The 18,361-nt window shown below is 39.9% G+C and overlaps 1 long non-coding RNA gene across 1 annotated transcript in view; it reads right to left on the minus strand.

The window, feature by feature from the left end:
* Nucleotides 1-9,112: 9,112 nt before the first annotated feature.
* Nucleotides 9,113-18,361, minus strand: part of LOC107534113 (uncharacterized) — a 278,218-nt gene continuing 268,969 nt past the window's right edge. The window contains exon 4 of the long non-coding RNA XR_015716205.1: nucleotides 9,113-10,066. This is a non-coding gene — a long non-coding RNA (uncharacterized LOC107534113). The remainder of the gene's footprint in view (nucleotides 10,067-18,361) is intronic.

An 18,361-nucleotide genomic window follows, 5' to 3' on the forward strand; every position in this document is an offset into this window, starting at 1 on the left:
CAGTATTAGGCAGATAAACAAAATAATAAATAATAAAGCACTGCTCTAATCCTTTGGAAGAAATACATCATAGAAATAGAAGGGGTTGTTATTTTTAGTATGTCAGAATTGCCACAGTTTTATATCCAGTTCTAGCCATCTAACAAAAGGTGGATTGGGAAATAGTTCAAAGAAGAGCCACCTTGATGATTAAAAGTTCTTGAAATAAATGTTATTGAAAGAGATTAAAGGAGCTGGTAGTATCTGTGTCATTGAGGAATGGTTCATGGAAAATGAAATCATTGGAATTAGAGCAGTGGTTCTCAAAATGTAGTAGCAGCAACACATGGGAACTTGATAGAAATGCAGATCCCGGCGTCTACCTGCAACCTGCTGGAGCAGAAGCTCTGGGGATGGTGCCCAGCACTGTGGGCTGACAGAAACCCGAGAGAACGATGCCCCTTCCAGTCTAAGAGCCACTTAGGGAGCAGGGTGATGGTCAGGGAGAGGGAGCGGTGGGAGCCCCTGGGACGAGGGGTGAGCAGGTTCCTTTATTTTAACAGGTTTATTTAGAGATGAAATCTTGAGAGAACAGTAGTAGCAGGAGAAATAAAGTCACAAGCACACAGCAAGTTTAACTAGCAGTGTCACTTAAACACTCATTATCAGTAAAAAGAGTGACAACTTTCAGAAACTGAGTTAGAAAGGGGGACGATATGCTAACTAAAAAGGACAGAAAGAAGAAGAGAGACAGAGGAAAGAGAGAGAGAAAGAAAGAAAGGAAGAAGGAAAGAAAGAAGAAAAAAGCAAAAGGAAACGCAAGACAGAAAAAGAACTGCCGAGTCGGTGCAGGAGGGGTGGGCAGAGGGCTTCAGAGTGTCCGGGGGACTGACCCCCAGGAGCGCGGTGCGCTGGGGCCCTGCTAGGAAGCCTGTCCTCGGGCAGCTGCGGAACTGCTTCGTCACGAATTGCAGTTCATTTTAATGAAATGAGTTAAACTGAAATGCCTTGTTATGAGTATCTTTAGGCAGCTTGGTAACTAAACCCCTTGAATAGGTGTCAGGCCAAACTCCCCTTACATAACTCCCTTCTTCCTATAGAGAATTTTTACCGCAGGGAGGCACCAAGGTGCTTTTTTGCTTTGTTTGTTTATCGTTACCTTTACTTTTACTTTACTATGTGTAATAGGTAAGTACAAGGATGTATGGACATATTAATATCCTTCTATACTATGGACAAAAGATTTCCAACCCCATTTACCCTGTTTTCTCTCTCAAGGAGAATTATCTATCAACCCAAAGAGAGCAAGAAAGAGGAAAATTCAGGATTTAAAACATCAACATATGCAATAGTGATTTCAGTTCTTCACAGATGAAATATTGCCTTTTTTGGTTACCAGAAGCAAAGTATTGATTTCCAACCAGCATTCCTCTGCCACTCATTCATCCAGATGACCCTTCCCAGCATCAGTAGTTGTTAAGAAAAACTAATGTAAACATGAGACTAAGAACAAAACCCAAAACGTTCTGGATTACATTCACTTCTTTCTCTGATGGTTATTAGACTGCCAGTTTTAGGGAATGACATTTGGGATCCAAACTTCAACAAGTCACTTGACAAGGCTTCTTATAATCTTCTTTGGGCAAATTTGAGTCAAATATGTGAATAAGATGAGGCTAAGAGAAATATCTAATGTATCAGATACCTTAATGTGGATAAAAACATATTGGGAGACAGAAGAGTGGGGTTAGGGAGATGGTGGTTAACAGTGGTATGCACAGAACAGACTCAAGTGTCTTAAGAGATAGATGACAGGGGCCAACACAGCTTACTAAGAGGCTTTATTCACATAAATTCAGTATTTAGAAAAAATTTAATGTGATTATTACTTCTTCCCTCCATTTGTCAGTCCAGATCTAGAAAGTTTCATTCAATCCTGAATAACACATTTTAAAAGGCAGAGAGACAAACTGGAGTGTGGAGATTATCAAGAAAAATCAAAGTATTTGAAATAACACCCTGGGAAGATGACAAAGATGTCAGGTGTGTGTAGCCTACAAAAAAGTAGACTCTGAAGACAACATGAGTTCTTACTTTACACATCTCTAGGACTGGTAGAGAAGAGATCGAACTGACACTGTCTCTCTAGAGGTAAAATTAGGGATAAGGGAGGGGTCTCTTGTGATTCAATATAAATAAAAAGTAGTTGAACTATCTGCCTGTCCAAAGATGGAATTGTCGACCCATGAGCTGGCACATGCGGGCCAGCAGAGGCTGGACTAGATGGTGTCTATGGCTTCTCCGTTATTGAAAGTTTGCAGATCTAGCACCCAGAGGGAAATCTGGCTGAAGCATACATCAAAAATGCATTCTGAAAAACTGCATTAAAAATTTTATAACATCTGCATTCTTGCTCTTATCTATTAAACTGATTATTTAAAAACCAATGGTATGTAATTTTAACCACGTGGTTCTGGTGGCCAGAGGGTCTTGTATTCCTGGTTCCCACAAGACTTTGGCAATCAGAGGGACAGAGAGACGGTTCTGGGAAGGCACTGGGCAGAGAGCAGGCTGAGGCACCCCCTGGACTTTCTGTAAAGGAAGACTACTTGCTGTCCTGGAGCTTTGCCCCAAGGGGCAGGCTTTAGCTTTAGCATACGTCTAGTGGACTATGGAGCTATGTTCAAGGAAAACAGCTATGAATGCCACATAGGTGCTTGCCCTCTGCCTTGCTACAGCTCATTGGTATCTCCCAGAAGACAGATTATACAGGGGTGGGCAAAAGTAAGTCTACCTTGTGAGTACACAAAACACAGAATTTATTTTTGTCTTATTATTTATTGATTATTGTATTATTTATTTGTATTGCAACTGTAAACCTACTTTTGCCCACACCTGTACATTCATCTGGAGCCCCACTTTTTGCAGCTGTCACCCAGGGGATCTTGAAGATTGCCTGGCCAGCAGGGTTAACACTGGCCATTCCACAGGAATGTATATATTTATATGGTTTAAAAGCCTGAAGATCTGGCTTCCAAACAGCCTAAATCTATATGCTGATATTCTCCCCTCAGGGATGCTGACAGGTCTTGACACGCCCTAAACTACTGGGAGCCATTAAAAATACAATAGGCTGCTCGACAAGCACAAATGTTTGAGACAGTGAAGATCCAGGGCAGGGTTGAAGGGCAGGCTGCCCTCGCACTGGAGGCCACACCCACAAGGCTGGAAGAGGTGGCTGTTCTATCTACTGTACAGAAGCCAGCAAGAGAGTCAAACAAATGAAGAAACAAAGGAATATGTTCCACATGGAAAAATAAGATAAACACCTCAAGGAGAAGAATTAATAAAACAGAGATAAGTAAATTACCTGATAAAGAGTTCAAAGCAGTGGTCATAAAGGTGCTCCCCAAACCGGGAAGGAGACTGGATAAACAGAGCAAAAACTCCAACAGGATGATGGAAGAAAGAAGAAAGTGCCAAATAGAAGTCACAGAGCTAAATAATAAACAAATAATAAACAAAGTGAACTTAAAACACACTAGAGGGGTTTAGCAACAGTGGACAAAGAAGAAAAGGGTCAGTCGGCTCAAAGACGGGCAGTGAAACTTACCCAATCAAAGTAGCAAAAGAAAAGAGGAATTTTAAAAGTGAAGAGAGCATAAGGTGCTTATGCGACGACATAGAACGGACTAACACTCACACGGTGGGCCAGCGTGAGCGAGGGGAGAGGGAAGGAGACCTTTGGATTTGTAGAAATAATGGCTGAAACTTCTCTAACCTTGGGAGTAAACAGACATTCAGCCCAGGAGGCCCAGAAAGTTCCAAATGAAGGAAACCCAAACAGACCTCACCAAGACACGTTATAATGAAAATGTCCAAAGGTAACGAAGGAGAAAATATTGGAGGCAGGAAGAGTTTTATTTACTTTTAATATCCTTGTAATGGAAGAGCCAGTCAACCAGTGTTTCTGATCTTACAGAAGACCTGGCTGAACCGCAGGAAACAATTATTGATAAACTTAGATCTAGAACATGGGAACGTGGATTCACAAAACTAAAACTTTGAATATGCCTTTTGACATTCACTACCTGACATATTTTCTATTCCCTGATGTTGATTGAGATCACTAATTGATTAATTCAAGTTCACTGAGTACAGCTCAATATCATAACCCATTATTCTATAATAATGGTAGTACTTTATGAGAGCAAGTGTTTAATCATATTACAAGTGAATGGAGAAGTTTTAAGAGTTCCTTCTCTAGAGGTATTCAAAAATATCGTGATCATCCTACTATTTGCTAGGCCACACTTTTCCACTCGATCTACCATTATCACAGTATGAGCAGAGTAAGAGAAAACTCTGGAAATAACAAATGCTGATGGCCTCATTTGTGCATTCCAACTGCACTACACTTTGATTTTCTCCATCTCACTACTGTGTGCTACGATATCACTCTCTTCAGTGCAGTACTTGACCCTATGTACTGATAGTGGGTAACAAGCATTTAAATGCCTCTAAGCATTGGCAAAAAAAAAAAAAAAAAAAAAAAAAGGTCCTTTTCAGTCCTTGAGTTTATTACAAGTTTTACACTGAACAGATTTACCTGGTGTCAGGAAATAATCCTGGCCCTTTGGCAGTTAATATCCCAAGGAGTAATAAGAGAAGACTAAAGTGAGAGTTTTCTGATAGGCTAACTTAAGTGACTTAGGTAATTAGGTACAAAAGATATAATCAGAACTAAGGTAAGCCTCATGTCCCATGTGGTTTTTTACTAATGATTAAGTTGAACAGTTTCATCCTGAGGAACTCTCCTCTCTGGGCATATCCCTGCCACTTAGGGATGCCCCTCATGCTGAGTGAGGTTCACACCCCCTCATGTAGCTCCAGAACATTGTAAAATTTCAGTGGGCTTTGTCAAACCAGGGCAACAGCCCCTCCAAGTGCTGAAACAGCTGGCCAATCTGTGCACAGGGTTAATAACAATAATCACACACAAGCACATACACGATCTTTTTCAGGACTGGCTTGTCTGAAATCTTGGCATCATGAAATGTCAAATGAATTTAAAATGTAATTATCTGAGCCTCCTGAATGAAGAGAAAGGAAACTGGCAGAGGAATAGAAATACTGTGATATTTGACATTCCACATGTTGCTAGCTACACGCTGTCATCCTCAGGGTTAACGGAGGCCAGCACTCCATGATCAGGTAAGTAGAGCACCACTTCTCCAGCACTTCCTTTATGAAAAGAATATCTTAACAGAATGTTGATAATAGCAATATTTTGCTAAAGATTTTTTTTTTTTTTTTTAGTTTTGAGTATCATTTAAAATCTAGGAACTTAAAAATATACACAAACCAAATGTTGATGCATTACAGGACCTGCATGTTATGATTTCCGTATTGCATCTGGTAACTTCATGTTATTAGCTACGCTTGCTACAATTTGAAACAGCTTGACAATATTTGGTATTTATTAAAATGTAAGTGACAAAGCAGATAAGAATGTTCAGACATTGGATTACTCCATTGACTAAATGTTCCAATACAGTATCTATTTTTGTCAGAGCAATGGTGACTCCTGCTGTGGAATGCTGAATGGAATATTCCATGGCAGGGTTTGGGGGAGCTTACAGAAAGGAAATTGAAACCAAATCACTGGATTTTTCATTCACCTCTCCAAAAGCAACAGGTTGCCAATACTTTCTAAAAGAAATTCTGATCGTTTTGGCACATAATTATTAGAAGATTATCACTGCCAACTATGTATTCAGTATCTATTATTGGATCTATAACTTCACTTATGAAAACTGTACTGCATGTTTGGCTTTGCTCTTGGCTTGGGCTTGTTTTGGTTATGAACATCATGTGATGAGCCTGAGCGTATGTGACATGGCAGTGAGTGTGCGCAATGCAAGAGACATTTTCCTGACGGGAACTTTTATTATTTATTCTAGAGTAAAGAAGGCTGGAAGGTAGGTAGATGTCTTTAAGGAGCTGAAGGGATTGAGTTTAGAAAGAGTGGAGACCAGCTGTTCTGTCTCTCCACAGAGAACAAAAGAAAATGGGATTATATGACAGCATGAGGGATTTGGAATAGAAATAAAACAGAATTTCCCAACTGTGTAGGCTCTCAAACACTGAAATGCATTTTGAAAGAAGTGTGTGAACATTAGTTTTATTTTGATGCCCTAAAAAAGTGGAAAGACAGATGTTCACTATGTGGTCTTCCATGGCTGCGGAGTGAACTAAATGATTTATGGTTCCTGGATTTTCTCCATCTCTGAGTTTCGGAATCTAGAAATGTGTGGTGTTGGTAACTAAGAGAGCTAACTTTTTTAAAATGGTAGCTAACTTTTTTTAATGGTAATTATTTCTCATGGGGACAGAATGGCAATTTTTACCTGTACTATGAAATATTAAACTGAATAGAACATCATGTAATAAGGTGGGTGAGAACAGAAAATGCACAATGCACTCATCCTTTCCTCCCACACCACTGCTGCTATTGAGTACTTCAAGTTCAAAGGCAAAATGTTCATCCCAGTGATGTGTGGAGTTCAACACATGTAAACTGAGTTTAGAATTTGTAAGAATGTGGTTAGGGCTTCTGAGGAAATGAACTCTCTCTTTACACACACACACACACACACACACTATATATATATATATATATATATATATATATATATATATATATATATAATGTTATATATTGTCAAAAAATTTGCACTGAAAATGTATCTATAATGTGCTCATTTAATTATCACAGAAAATTGAGTACATGGGATACAAACTGATCCAAATTCAATTCTTGCTTTAAAAAAATTATGACCACAATGGATGTTGGTTGTCCCTTAACTTGAAGATAATTGTATTTTCCATTTTCCTGAGACACCTTCAGGCAGCAAAATAAGCACCGTGCTAGAGTCAAACACCTGGTGTCACATCTTACCTCAGTTATGAACTGGCTGTTTGCCTGGACAACTATGTGACTCTTAAATATCAGCTTATATTATGAGAAATAAAAAGTAAAAGGAAGATACGCTAAACAGTTTATTTTAAAATTTCTCTTTTTGGTTCTAATATGCTATCAGTTATCAATACCAAAAGCTCTTGATCTCTGAGTTCACTCTAAGATTATGTATGTTCTCATTGGTTAATAGTTCTCAACTCTGGCTGCACATTATAATCACCTGGGGAGCTTTAAAAAAACTCAGAATTCCCAGACTACAACAGTTATGTCAGAGTCTTTTGAGGAAGAACCCAGGTATCAGTATTTTTTAAATTCCCCAAGTGGTTAGAATGTGCAGCTAAGGTTGAGAACTCCTGCTTTGGGTGCAATGCAGGGAGAGGAACTGAAATAATAATATTGTTACTTCACTATGAGCACAAGAATTGTGTCTGATATTGCTCCCTCCCATATCCCCAGTACCTAACAAAGTGTCTGGTACATAGGAGATACTGAAGAAATAATTACCGTTTAAGAGAACTTTGGCAATTCCCTAAGAAGAAACAGTCTTCTCAGATCTGATATTTATTTTGATTCTTCTCACTGAGTAACAGCACAGCTCTCTAATCTTGTTTGCCATCCTACACAAAGTAAAGTGAAGCAACGGGTACGCTATTGCAGGGATACAATTCAATCCTTCTTGGGATGAAAGTAAGGAAATCATCTATCCTCACATTCTCTACAGAGGAGGCCCTTTGGAATCTAAAGACATGTCTCCTACATGACTCCACACATTTAGGTGGAAATAAAGCAAAACCCCTCAGTGTTCAGGTGTGTCATTTACTTATTCCACCAACACTTATAAAGCACTTACATCGTGCCAAGCACTGTGATAGACTAAAGGAGACTTTCTGGTGAGGGCTTTATGCTAAAATTAAACCTTAATACCCTGGGCATCTTTACATGTAATAAGTTAATTTACTTTTAATGCGTATAGTACAGTTTCAGTTACATATCATTCCTGGAAGAATTGAGAAAATAGTAACTCACATAGTTGTTTTGCTCTGTGGTTCAGATGGCAAACTCCGGCTAAGAAAGGCTGCGAGTGCAGGGGATGAAGTGATAAATGAAGCCAGTACTTGTCCTTTAGAACAGTATTGTCCTATTCAGTTTTCTTGAAGATAGAATTGCTCTTTTTTCTAAGCTTTTCAAGAGGGTGGCTACTAGTTACATGTGGCCAGAATACCTGATAAGTTAAAATTTAAATCTTATTTAGTATTCATTTAAATTGAAGTAGCCACCTATGGAGAGTGGCTACCCCACTGAACAAGGCATCTCTGGAATCGTGTATTCAGATGGAGGTACTGGCACGTAGGTTGTCATAATCGGGGGCCGTGCTAACAGGAGGTAAGCACAGAGTGGAAGCACTTAGGAAAGAGGCCAGTCCTGGGGGAGGCAGCAGGCTGAGGGGAGGCTCCCAGGAGGGCATGGCTTCAGGACGAGGCGCGGAGCCTGGAAGGGGCGGTGGACGGCATCCACAGAAGACTTTGGTGTGAGATAAGACCCAGGACACAAAAGGACATTAACAAACGACAACTGCACACGGCAGCACCGCAGAGAAGTGGGAAAGAGGGCTTGGTCCGCCCAGAGGAGTGTCGGGCCGGCACCCAGGAGGTGAAGGGCTCCGGCTGTTCTGATGCTGCGAGGACGGCCGGCGTCCCACGAGAAATCTGAAGCGGGGCAAAGGGCTGATGCTGCGACGACACCTGTGGCTTAGGGAGACTTTCCCGGGTGCCACTGGGCAGCGTGGGGAAGCCGGGGACGGAGCGCGCAGTCCAGACGAGGAGCCAGGGCCGTCTCCACCGCAGCTCCATAGGCGGTGGGAGGCAGACGTGCCCGAAAACTGGAGGAAGAAAAAGCCCAAAAGACTGACCTGACTGACTGGCCCTGGCAGGTGAAAGGAGAAGAGGTGAGGGTCACACCTGGCTTCCGACTCGGGTAGGCGATGACCACACTCGTCGAAAGGCAACAGGCTCCTTTAGCTGGTCTCCAAGTTAAAATTTTCCTGTCCTACCAGATTATCTGCTCCTCAGGGATTCTGAAGCCAGCTTCGGTATACCAAGTGAAAACAAATTTTGAGAGCATGCTCTTCCAAGAAATCAACACAAATTCACAGTTGATGCAATATTGCTTTTATTGGGGGTTCAGGGGAGGGACATATAACAAAGTCTCATAAAATGTCAACAAAGTCATATTTTGTGCTTGGCTACTTTTTTTAAAAAGCCCTGTTTATTTATGAATTCGTTTAATGAGAACTGTGTGAAATAAGGCCAGTCATCATTTTGAAAACCTGAGCCGTGGGGAGGTCTGCGTCTGACAATGCCAGATGTCTAAGTGCACGTTTTCAACAACCAAACATCAGGCACTTCCACGTCTCGATGTGTGTCCTTCAGCAGACCCTGCTTACCGGACTCCTTCAAGACAGGACTGCGTTTTGACTCTCTGTTATCCAACTGACCACTTTATTAATCATTACTAAATGCCAACTGAATGCAAAGGGGCTGGTAAAGAAGAGGGAGATTTCCTCAATTCTAGCTTTTTATGGCTGAAGTATTCTTGACTCGACACACGGATAAGTGAGGATTAAAATAGCAAATAACCACTGATATTTTCAAAAATAGGACTACTGAAACAGTCATATATAAATATTCATGCAGAAGCACTTATAAATACATACTCTGCACAAAATTGGTCAAGAAAAGACTCTGAAGATCTTATTTGTTCAGGTGAACTAAGAATTTCAAATAACTTAAGAACATCACTGACGATATTGTATATAATAGCTTGGGCCATTATGTGATTTGGGGGGATGATCGTGGACAGTTTCTGGGTCTAAAGATGTTTACAGGTAGTGATTTTTCACATTAACATGGGAAGCCAAAGAGGTGCAAAACTTAAGCAATCGACTAGGCGTAATGCTCCCAGGTCGCCAGGATAAATGTCTTCGCTGGTCCAATTCCAGGTCACACGCGACCGAGGCAGGGTGCGGGGAAGAGCCTCTGGGTCGGACTGAGGGCCCGGCGCTGCCAGTCGCGTGTGCGATCTCCGCAAGGCACTCTGTGCATTTATCTAAAGTGCAGAGAGGACATCGCATTAGATGACCTTTAACCTCCCCGTCCCTTTTTTTTTTCTTTTCAAAAATTTGAGACTTCATGCAGACCAAATTAAAGAATCTCATCAAAGTCTGGAAAAAAACACAAACCCTAAAATATTGATAAACTCTATTCCCCAATATCCTTAATTTTCTATTAGGAAAATACATTCTATCACTCTATTGAAATTTAACCAGAAATATGAAAAATTTGAGGGGATAATTAAATGAAATAGCTCTTTGTTTACCACAAAAATATCAAGTAATATAGAAGTGCTAAGATAATGATTGCAATATTACGACTTAATGCCTTAGATCAGCGATTTCAACCTTTTTCATCTCATGGCACATAAACTGATTACTAATATTCTGCATCACACCAGAAATATTTTTTTTGTCAATCTGACAAAAATATAGGTATAATTTTGATTCATTCACACTGGACAGCTATTGTTGTTTTGGTTATCATTTTTTACTTGACAGTCTAAGGGAAAAAGGTCAGTGCCCCTGAAGAGTCAGGCGCTGCATGTTTTAAAAATTCTTGCTGCACAGTGGTTGAAAATCCTGCCTTAGATAATGAGCTTTGCGATTGCAGTTCTGAATGTGAATCCTGTATGTGGCTGTTTGGCAGGTTACTTAACCTCATTAAACCTCAATTTTCTTAACTATAAAATGGTAATAATACCTATTTTTCAGAATTGTTGTGAGGCTTAAGTGAGTGAATATATAAAATGCTTAACATATAGTGAGAATTCAATAAATACCAGTTATTATTAGGTTAACAGAATAATCATAAGTTCTCCTATTATTACCAGTCCCTCTGTCTTACTTTAATGGCAAACCTGGGTGAGACAGGGCAGGTGTGTGTGTGAAGTCTTACCATGTATGTACAGACACACTGGCATTAAAAGTCCGGAGTGAAGTGAACTAGGTGTGTGGATTTGCAATTACTAAAGTCCCCATGAGGTTACTTCCTCCATGGCTTTGTTCTCACAATAATGCATCTAAAAGACACTATTGTCTCCTTTCCTTCCATTTATCTAATTCTTTAACACCCTTTCAGATTCACTGTATAATTTTCTCTTTAAGGGAACTTTCTTCCCTAAACAGACCAGTTTAGGACAGCTTATGCTGAACTCCTCTGAATTCCTTGTTTACATCATTTGTTTTGGTTTGGTTTTGGTCTTACCATCTATTGACCTGATTGCTACTTATCTTTTCAAAAGTTTATGTACCCGTCTAACTAGATTTATACTCCTTCGAGGTAGCGACCATATCCACAGAACCTAGCTTGCCTACTAAAAGAATGGCTGCTTGACTGACGTCAGGAGGGATATTGTGGTACCTCTGTGCTGCACAGTAACTTTCCACCATCATTTTATCTTTTGGATTGCTGTGCTTTATATTCTTTAGGTCACTCTTAAGATCAAACTCTGTGTGTGGCTAAAAATCAATCTTATAGCAGTCATTTTGTTCCTTAAAACATTAACAGATTTGTGCAATTTCTATATTAAAAACTGCATTAAGCATATTTATACTAGGAAGAATTTTAAAAAATAAATGTAACACTAAATTTAAATTTGAACAGAGGAATACAAATGAGGAAATTCCTTGGCTCATTAAAAATCTAGACAGCTTTAGCCCTGGCTGGGTAACTCAGTTGGTTAGAGTGTTGTGCCTACATGCCAAGGTTTTGGGTCGATCCCTGGTCAGGGAACATACAAGAATCAACCGATGAGTGCATAAATCAATGGAACAACAAATCTCTGTCTGTCTCTGTCTTTCTCTCTTCCCCTTCCTCTTTCTAAAAATCTATTAAAAAAATCTCCATGGCATTATTTTCTCTGTTTCTTGAAACGATTGCCATTTGTTGTGAGTGTGCTGCTGAGCAGGAGAGGTGTCTTCAGGTGATCGCTTTGTTTCAAATTCCGAGTGGGCTTGGGCATCCACTGGTGGCACTCTCTGCGGTCTCTGCCCTTTCACTGAGCAGGCCTTCCTGAGGGGGCTATCGGACCAGCTGAAAGGAACATCAACACAACTAAAAAAATGACAGAACATGTCACAGAAAGTTATCGCATTGACTGTTCAAAAAATAAACATAAATGTAATGATACTTTAGCACATATTACTTCTAACTGCGTGAGATGCTGCATCACCAGACAAACGTAGCTCTGGTTGTTCGCCTCGCTGAGAAGCGGCCCGGCCACAGCGCCACTGGCGTGTGTGCGCAGCACGTTAGCCACCCTGGGAGGAAATGCCCTGCAAGAGAGCTTCAGGTTGATCCAACGGGCAACTTACTGAAAGGGGGCACACAGGAAAACACAAGAACACAGGCCATTAAGGACACGCTCAGATATCTAAAGACTAAATGCAAAATAAAATAACCATGGGTATGTAAGTGCTCAGCAATGCAGGAGTGAATGAAGTCACTAGGCTTGCTAGGAGTTAATGTCAATTCCTTGTATTTATATTTGTAGTGCCTGGCTCAGAGCATGACAAATGGTGCCCAATAAAAGAACAAGGGAGGGAGGGGAGGGGAGGGGAGGGGAGGGGAGGGGAGGGGAAGGAGGGAGGGGAGGGGAGGGGAGGGGAGGGGAGGGGAGGGGAGGGGAGGGGAGGGGAGGGGAGGGGAGGGAGGGGAGGGGAGGGGGGAGGGAGGGGGAGGGAGGGGGGAGGGAGGGGGAGGGAGGGGGGAGGGAGGGGGAGGGAGGGGGGAGGGAGGGGGGAGGGGGCAGAAGCATAGGGTGTGCAGAGAGCACCCAAGCAAGTTCAGAGATTGGGAGCCCGGGAAATGGGCTTGCTTAAATCAAAAAGAGATTATTTATCTATCTGGTTTTAGAAAGTGGGGCAAAGCAAATTGCAGGTTTTGAACATATTAAGGTTTAATTTTGGAAGTGTAGTATGTTAATATAACTATTGTAAACTTTTGAAGGGAACGTTAACATGATCCAAATAATTTAAGTGGAAAGGTAAAGATGAAACTCAAAGATGTCAACCCAATGAGAACAACAAACCGTACAGCAAGAAATTAAATGAGGGCATTAGAATTAAAGAATACGCTCATAAAATAGAGAGGCAGATGCTTTTCTGGGTTCCTTCTATGTTTATGCTGAAGGAAATGGGCTTAGAACTCAGATCAAGCATTTCCTCCTCTCACTGTAGCATTTTTTGTTCTTCAGCTGTTCCTCTTTTCTCTCATTGCCTTTCCTAAAAATGAACTTTACTGTTTTAGCATCAAGACCACAACATGCTAGTAAATACAGTACCTGGAGGTGGAATCAAATATAACTTTAAAGGACAACTGTTATTACAAATAGACTCCGGACTCAAGCATCCTGGAGCTGTTCTTGTACCTCAACTTTAAAATAGCTTAAAAAATTCTTAGAGCTGTAAAAGAATTTAGAGACCAACTAATCCAACCCACTCATTTTACAGATAGGAGTATTTGGGAAGAGCTGTATTAATGTTTCTTTTATTACACAAAAGATGTTATGAATGAAATTCACTTTGCAGTTGGATTTTAATTGAACTGAACCTTTATTGTCAGCCTCTTCATTAAGCCAGCACAGTGAGATGCGTAAAGGGTTGGTGCACCAGGAGGGATGTGCCGCCACATTCCACTGCCTTCTGCCCTAGCACTTTGGGTGCATTAAAGGCCTTGGCTCTCTAGATGGCAGGTATGGTATACATTTCCCCCCAAAACCTGTAAAATAATCTCTTGTTAAATATTGTTAATAGGCATTTTTCTGTTCTGGCCAATCATGTAATAACTGATTCTGGATAAGTAATTAAATAAAATATACATCTTACAAACTTTAGAATTTATTATTTTATAAACATAGGGTGGGGGGGTGGGGTGTTAATCCTTTGCTACCCATGTGGAAGACTCATTTGTGAATAAATTAAAATGTTATTGTGTTAAGGAAAGATGTTTCACACAATTTGTGTGTGACTCCTTTGGGTAGCTTAATAAAAGGAAGTCCAGATGAAAAGTAAACAGGTAAATTGCTTTGGTGTATCATAGATATAGCCCCTAGAAATGTCTCTTTTATAATATGGATCCCTCTTTTAAAATAAATTTGAAGAATAAATAGTATAAATTAGTGAACCACCATATTCTATGTGTCTATTATGAGTCAAATGTTTAACAAATCAGCTTTCTTTGGTGCCTATGTTTACTTAATTGAAATGAGTAATATCTCCTATCACCTCAGCTTAGCTTCCCTTGGAATCTTTTTGCTTCCTGAACATACAAGCATATATTGGGACCCTCACGTTGGCTCGCTCAGGACCCCTCTGTGATCTGAATATGATGATTCTCCAAATTTGCATCAAGAGCATCATCACCTACTGTGCGCACAGCAAGAGCCAGTGGCCAGGCTGCCCAGTCAACTTGCTGTTGCTCAGCCTGGATTTCTCCTTAATAGCTAGATCTTCAGGGTTCGGCTCTATGGAGAGGGAGTTGCAGTCCAAGGACCCATTACACTGAGACACCAAAAGGGCTGTTATTGCATCTGTGATCTAGGCGGAGTTTCAGTGACGCGTCATGTTCCATGCAAAATGGAGGAAAATTAGAAAAGAAGTTATTATGGTTATGAGTGTGTTTACTTTGAATAAGTTAAAATGTTATCTCTGCCTAAGGCCATTTCCCTGGCATTTTATCTCATTATTTTAATAAAGGAAATGGACTTCTGATGAATAATATCTACTATTCTAATATTCACCCTTACTCCAAATTGTCCAAAGTTAAAATGAAGATTAAAGCAGCAAATATTTTACAAATAATGCGAAAGTATCTGCAATGACAACTCTTTTAGAGATGATTAATTGCCAACATCTAGGTTACACACATTCATTCTTGCATGAGAACACAGATCATAGAATCCTTTTATTCTTATGTTAATTAACAAGAATTTTTTTTTAAAGTTGACTTGAAAACATTCTACTCAGGATCCATGTTAAATGATGAGAAATGCCAAAGGGAAAAAAAAAGTCTCAAGTAGGCAACATGTAAAGCAACACACAACTACATGCACATTAGTATAATTACACATTGCAAATTATATCGGATGTATCTAATATCTAATTTTTTTGAAAGCTGACTCCACTTGAGATTTCAGTAAGAGCATCAACATTTTGCAGGTGGCTCATTCTGTATAGTATTCAAAGGGAATTATTCCTCCAATGTGCTTACAACCCTCAAGTAAAAGCTAAAGTTCTCCCTTAAACGCCAATGAAAAATAACCCCTGGGAATATAACCTTGATAGATAAAGCAAGGGGGTGGGCTCCACCAAATATAACATTCGGCATGGTTATTTATTCTGTTCCTTCTGTGCATAGTATTCTTATTAGCTTCAAGCAGTAAGAAAAAAACCTTAAACACAAGCCTCATTATAGACTGTGGAGAAGGCTTCATATATATTCTGCAGCAATTATATGAAACAATAAGGGGTTCATAATTTTTCAGATGATTTTTTAGATCAACTGATAAAAGAGAAATGTGTAAGTGAATAGCAGATTATATCTTTGAAAAGAGAGGGCCCTACATTAAATTCTGTTCCTATAAAATGTATGATTAATTTGCCCTGAAGAGGGTACCAGATCAGAGCTGCATTTTGAGAAACAGGCTTCTGCCCTCATCTTTCCGTATGAATCAACCAATCGTCAAACAGCCAAATACATTTGTGATCATGGAGAATGGAGTACAGTATTCAAGCTGATTGGATCCATTTTCTTGATTCCTCCTTAAAGATGTCTGTTAATTAGGGCTACTATTTAATTATTTAATTAGCTGCACTCTTGTGTGATGAAGTATGTTGTCTAGCACACACTTTATCATGCTGTTGCTGTTCAGTGATGCCTCTACAGTTAGCAGTTTCCTTTGTTCTGTTCAGTAAGTGATTTTAGAAAAGGGATGGGCTAGGAAGGAGGAGCCTTGAGGTTTGTAAAATAAAATTATACATTCCTGGTGCACATGCAAAACTTTATGTATTTACATGAATTCCTTTTTAGAAATTAAGTTGCAATTCCATTTGGAATAAGCTAAGAGGCACATGTTGGTGACTTCGAATGAAGCCAGAACGATATGACCCAACCTCAAACATCTCTCCGGTGTATTTCCACTGCAGTGCAATGGTAAAACAACGATTTAATTTTTTTTTAATCAGCAAGGAATGTCTTTAGCAAGGAAGAAGTAAATTATGATAATTACTCTGAATAGTCGGATCCTTGAGCATTACTAATTAGCATTTATTGCCTGGATTATAGAACAATACATGTGAAACTGAACTGCAATTGCTCTTTTACGCTGAAGAACTGAAAAAGGCAACGGAGCAAAAAGGCAGTATCATCAGTAGTTGAGTCAGTAGTTCACATCTCCGACAGTGTGCAGAATTCCTCACTTTTCAAATATAAAAACGTGGCCTTCAATATATTTGGCCTATTTATTTTTGGTGTTAGCCACTTATTTACATATGATATCATAGTCATGGGAGACTAATGAGTGGAGAAACATTTTGGCTATGATGTCATTTTGGGAAAATTTTATCCATTGTGAGAGTTCAACACTAAAGAACATAAAAATCACCATTTCATAAAAGTGTGAATTTCCCTGTAGAAATTTTTAACTTAAAGATAAAATAAAGAATTCAGTTCTTGGGTAATAAAATTTTACACTCACCTCCCTATTCCATTTAGGAACACTGCAGTTGAAAATAATTGAGAAAAGGTCATTAGTTTCTGGCTCGAGCCTTTTTTCATTAAAAATTTGTAATAAAATAGATTCTAAAATTAGAAATAAATTAGATATTAATTAGCAGACCAGCATCAGCCATGTAAATAAATGACACACTTATAATTTGGCAACTGAAATTCCTAAATAACCTGGAAGGTAGGAGAGAAAGAGGAAAAATGGACTATTCACCCTTGTCCCTGCAGTCTCACCGTTTCCCCCACACCCACCGCAGTGAGGAGAAAAGAGCAGCAACACATGAAGCCAGTGGTATCCACAGCCACTAGTCTGCCCAATGTCTTTATGGATTCTCTACCTCGATCCTTTCAGTTTGAAGGAGTAAGTTTGACTAAATATGTGAAGAGATTAAACAGGCTGGTGATGAAAATTAATTCTGCTGAATGAGCAGTGCATTTGGATTGCAGAGATGCAAATCAGATAATACTTTTCCTTTCCTTTGACATACCAAGGGGATTAGTTTAGAACGTCAAATTTGATTTTGTTAGAATATATTAGCAGTGTTTTAATTAATACCAATTAAACATTTTCTTTCCCTGGGGCTTGATATATCCCTAATGCATTCTAAATCCTCTGTCTTTTATCCATCCACGGCCCCCACCCTACCAAATCGCCAACGCCTTTGTTACATTCTTCAGACTTTTACTGTATTCAACAGAAAACTATGAGCCCTTTGCCTAGAGGTGTCTTGCCCATAAAATTAGTTCCCAGTTGCTGAATTTAAAATGAGCACTGTTCATTAGTACAGCTGATTTTTTTTTTTTAAAGGTGGGATTAGGGACTCAAACATAAACATTTTCTGTGTTTCTCTTTTGGGGGAAAATGTTGCGAAAGGCGTTCTGGCTGGTTGGCATCACTGGGCTTTATTCTCACTAGAAGCTTCCTAAATTTTCAACTGCTTTGATTTTGAGCTGGTACTTCTTAGGAAACAAGCAAAAAAAAAAAAAAAAGAATAAAAAAGGAAGGGGGAGGACCTAGTTAAAATATGGTGAGCCAGGACGCCCTGTGGACCGAACTGTAGCTGTTCCAGGGAGGTGCTGCCTCGCCTTTCACCCATTATCCCTCCTTTTCTCTCCGCTTCCTGTCTTTCTGTGTCCCAGAGCTCCAGTTCACTTCTTTCTCTTTTCTTCCTGCAATGCACACCCCCCCTCCCAAATTCCCCGCCTTATTTTTTTTTATCTGCCAAGCTGGATTTGCACTTTTAAAGATCAGTATCAATAATGCCCTGCTTGTTTCGGTTGCACTCTCCCTTTAAAAGACAGCCCCCTCTAATTGATGCGTCTGGGCTAGTCTAGACTGGTAGTGATTGAACCAACCACCAATTATGTTATTCATTTCACTGAACTTCACTGATGGGCTCCGTGAGGAAGAAGGGGTGTTGAGAAACCTATCCTTACACTGAAGCGGTTCCCTGCTGAAAAATAAAATCCTGTGTGTCGTTATGCACTGCTAAACGATTGTGTGATCAGTTGTATGATAGCAGCCTCAGAACGAGCAATCCACTTGAAAACATGTAAAAAACCG

This window comes from Miniopterus natalensis, chromosome 20 (genome assembly GCF_054644295.1).
Source record: "Miniopterus natalensis isolate mMinNat1 chromosome 20, mMinNat1.hap1, whole genome shotgun sequence".
NCBI lineage: Eukaryota > Metazoa > Chordata > Mammalia > Chiroptera > Miniopteridae > Miniopterus > Miniopterus natalensis.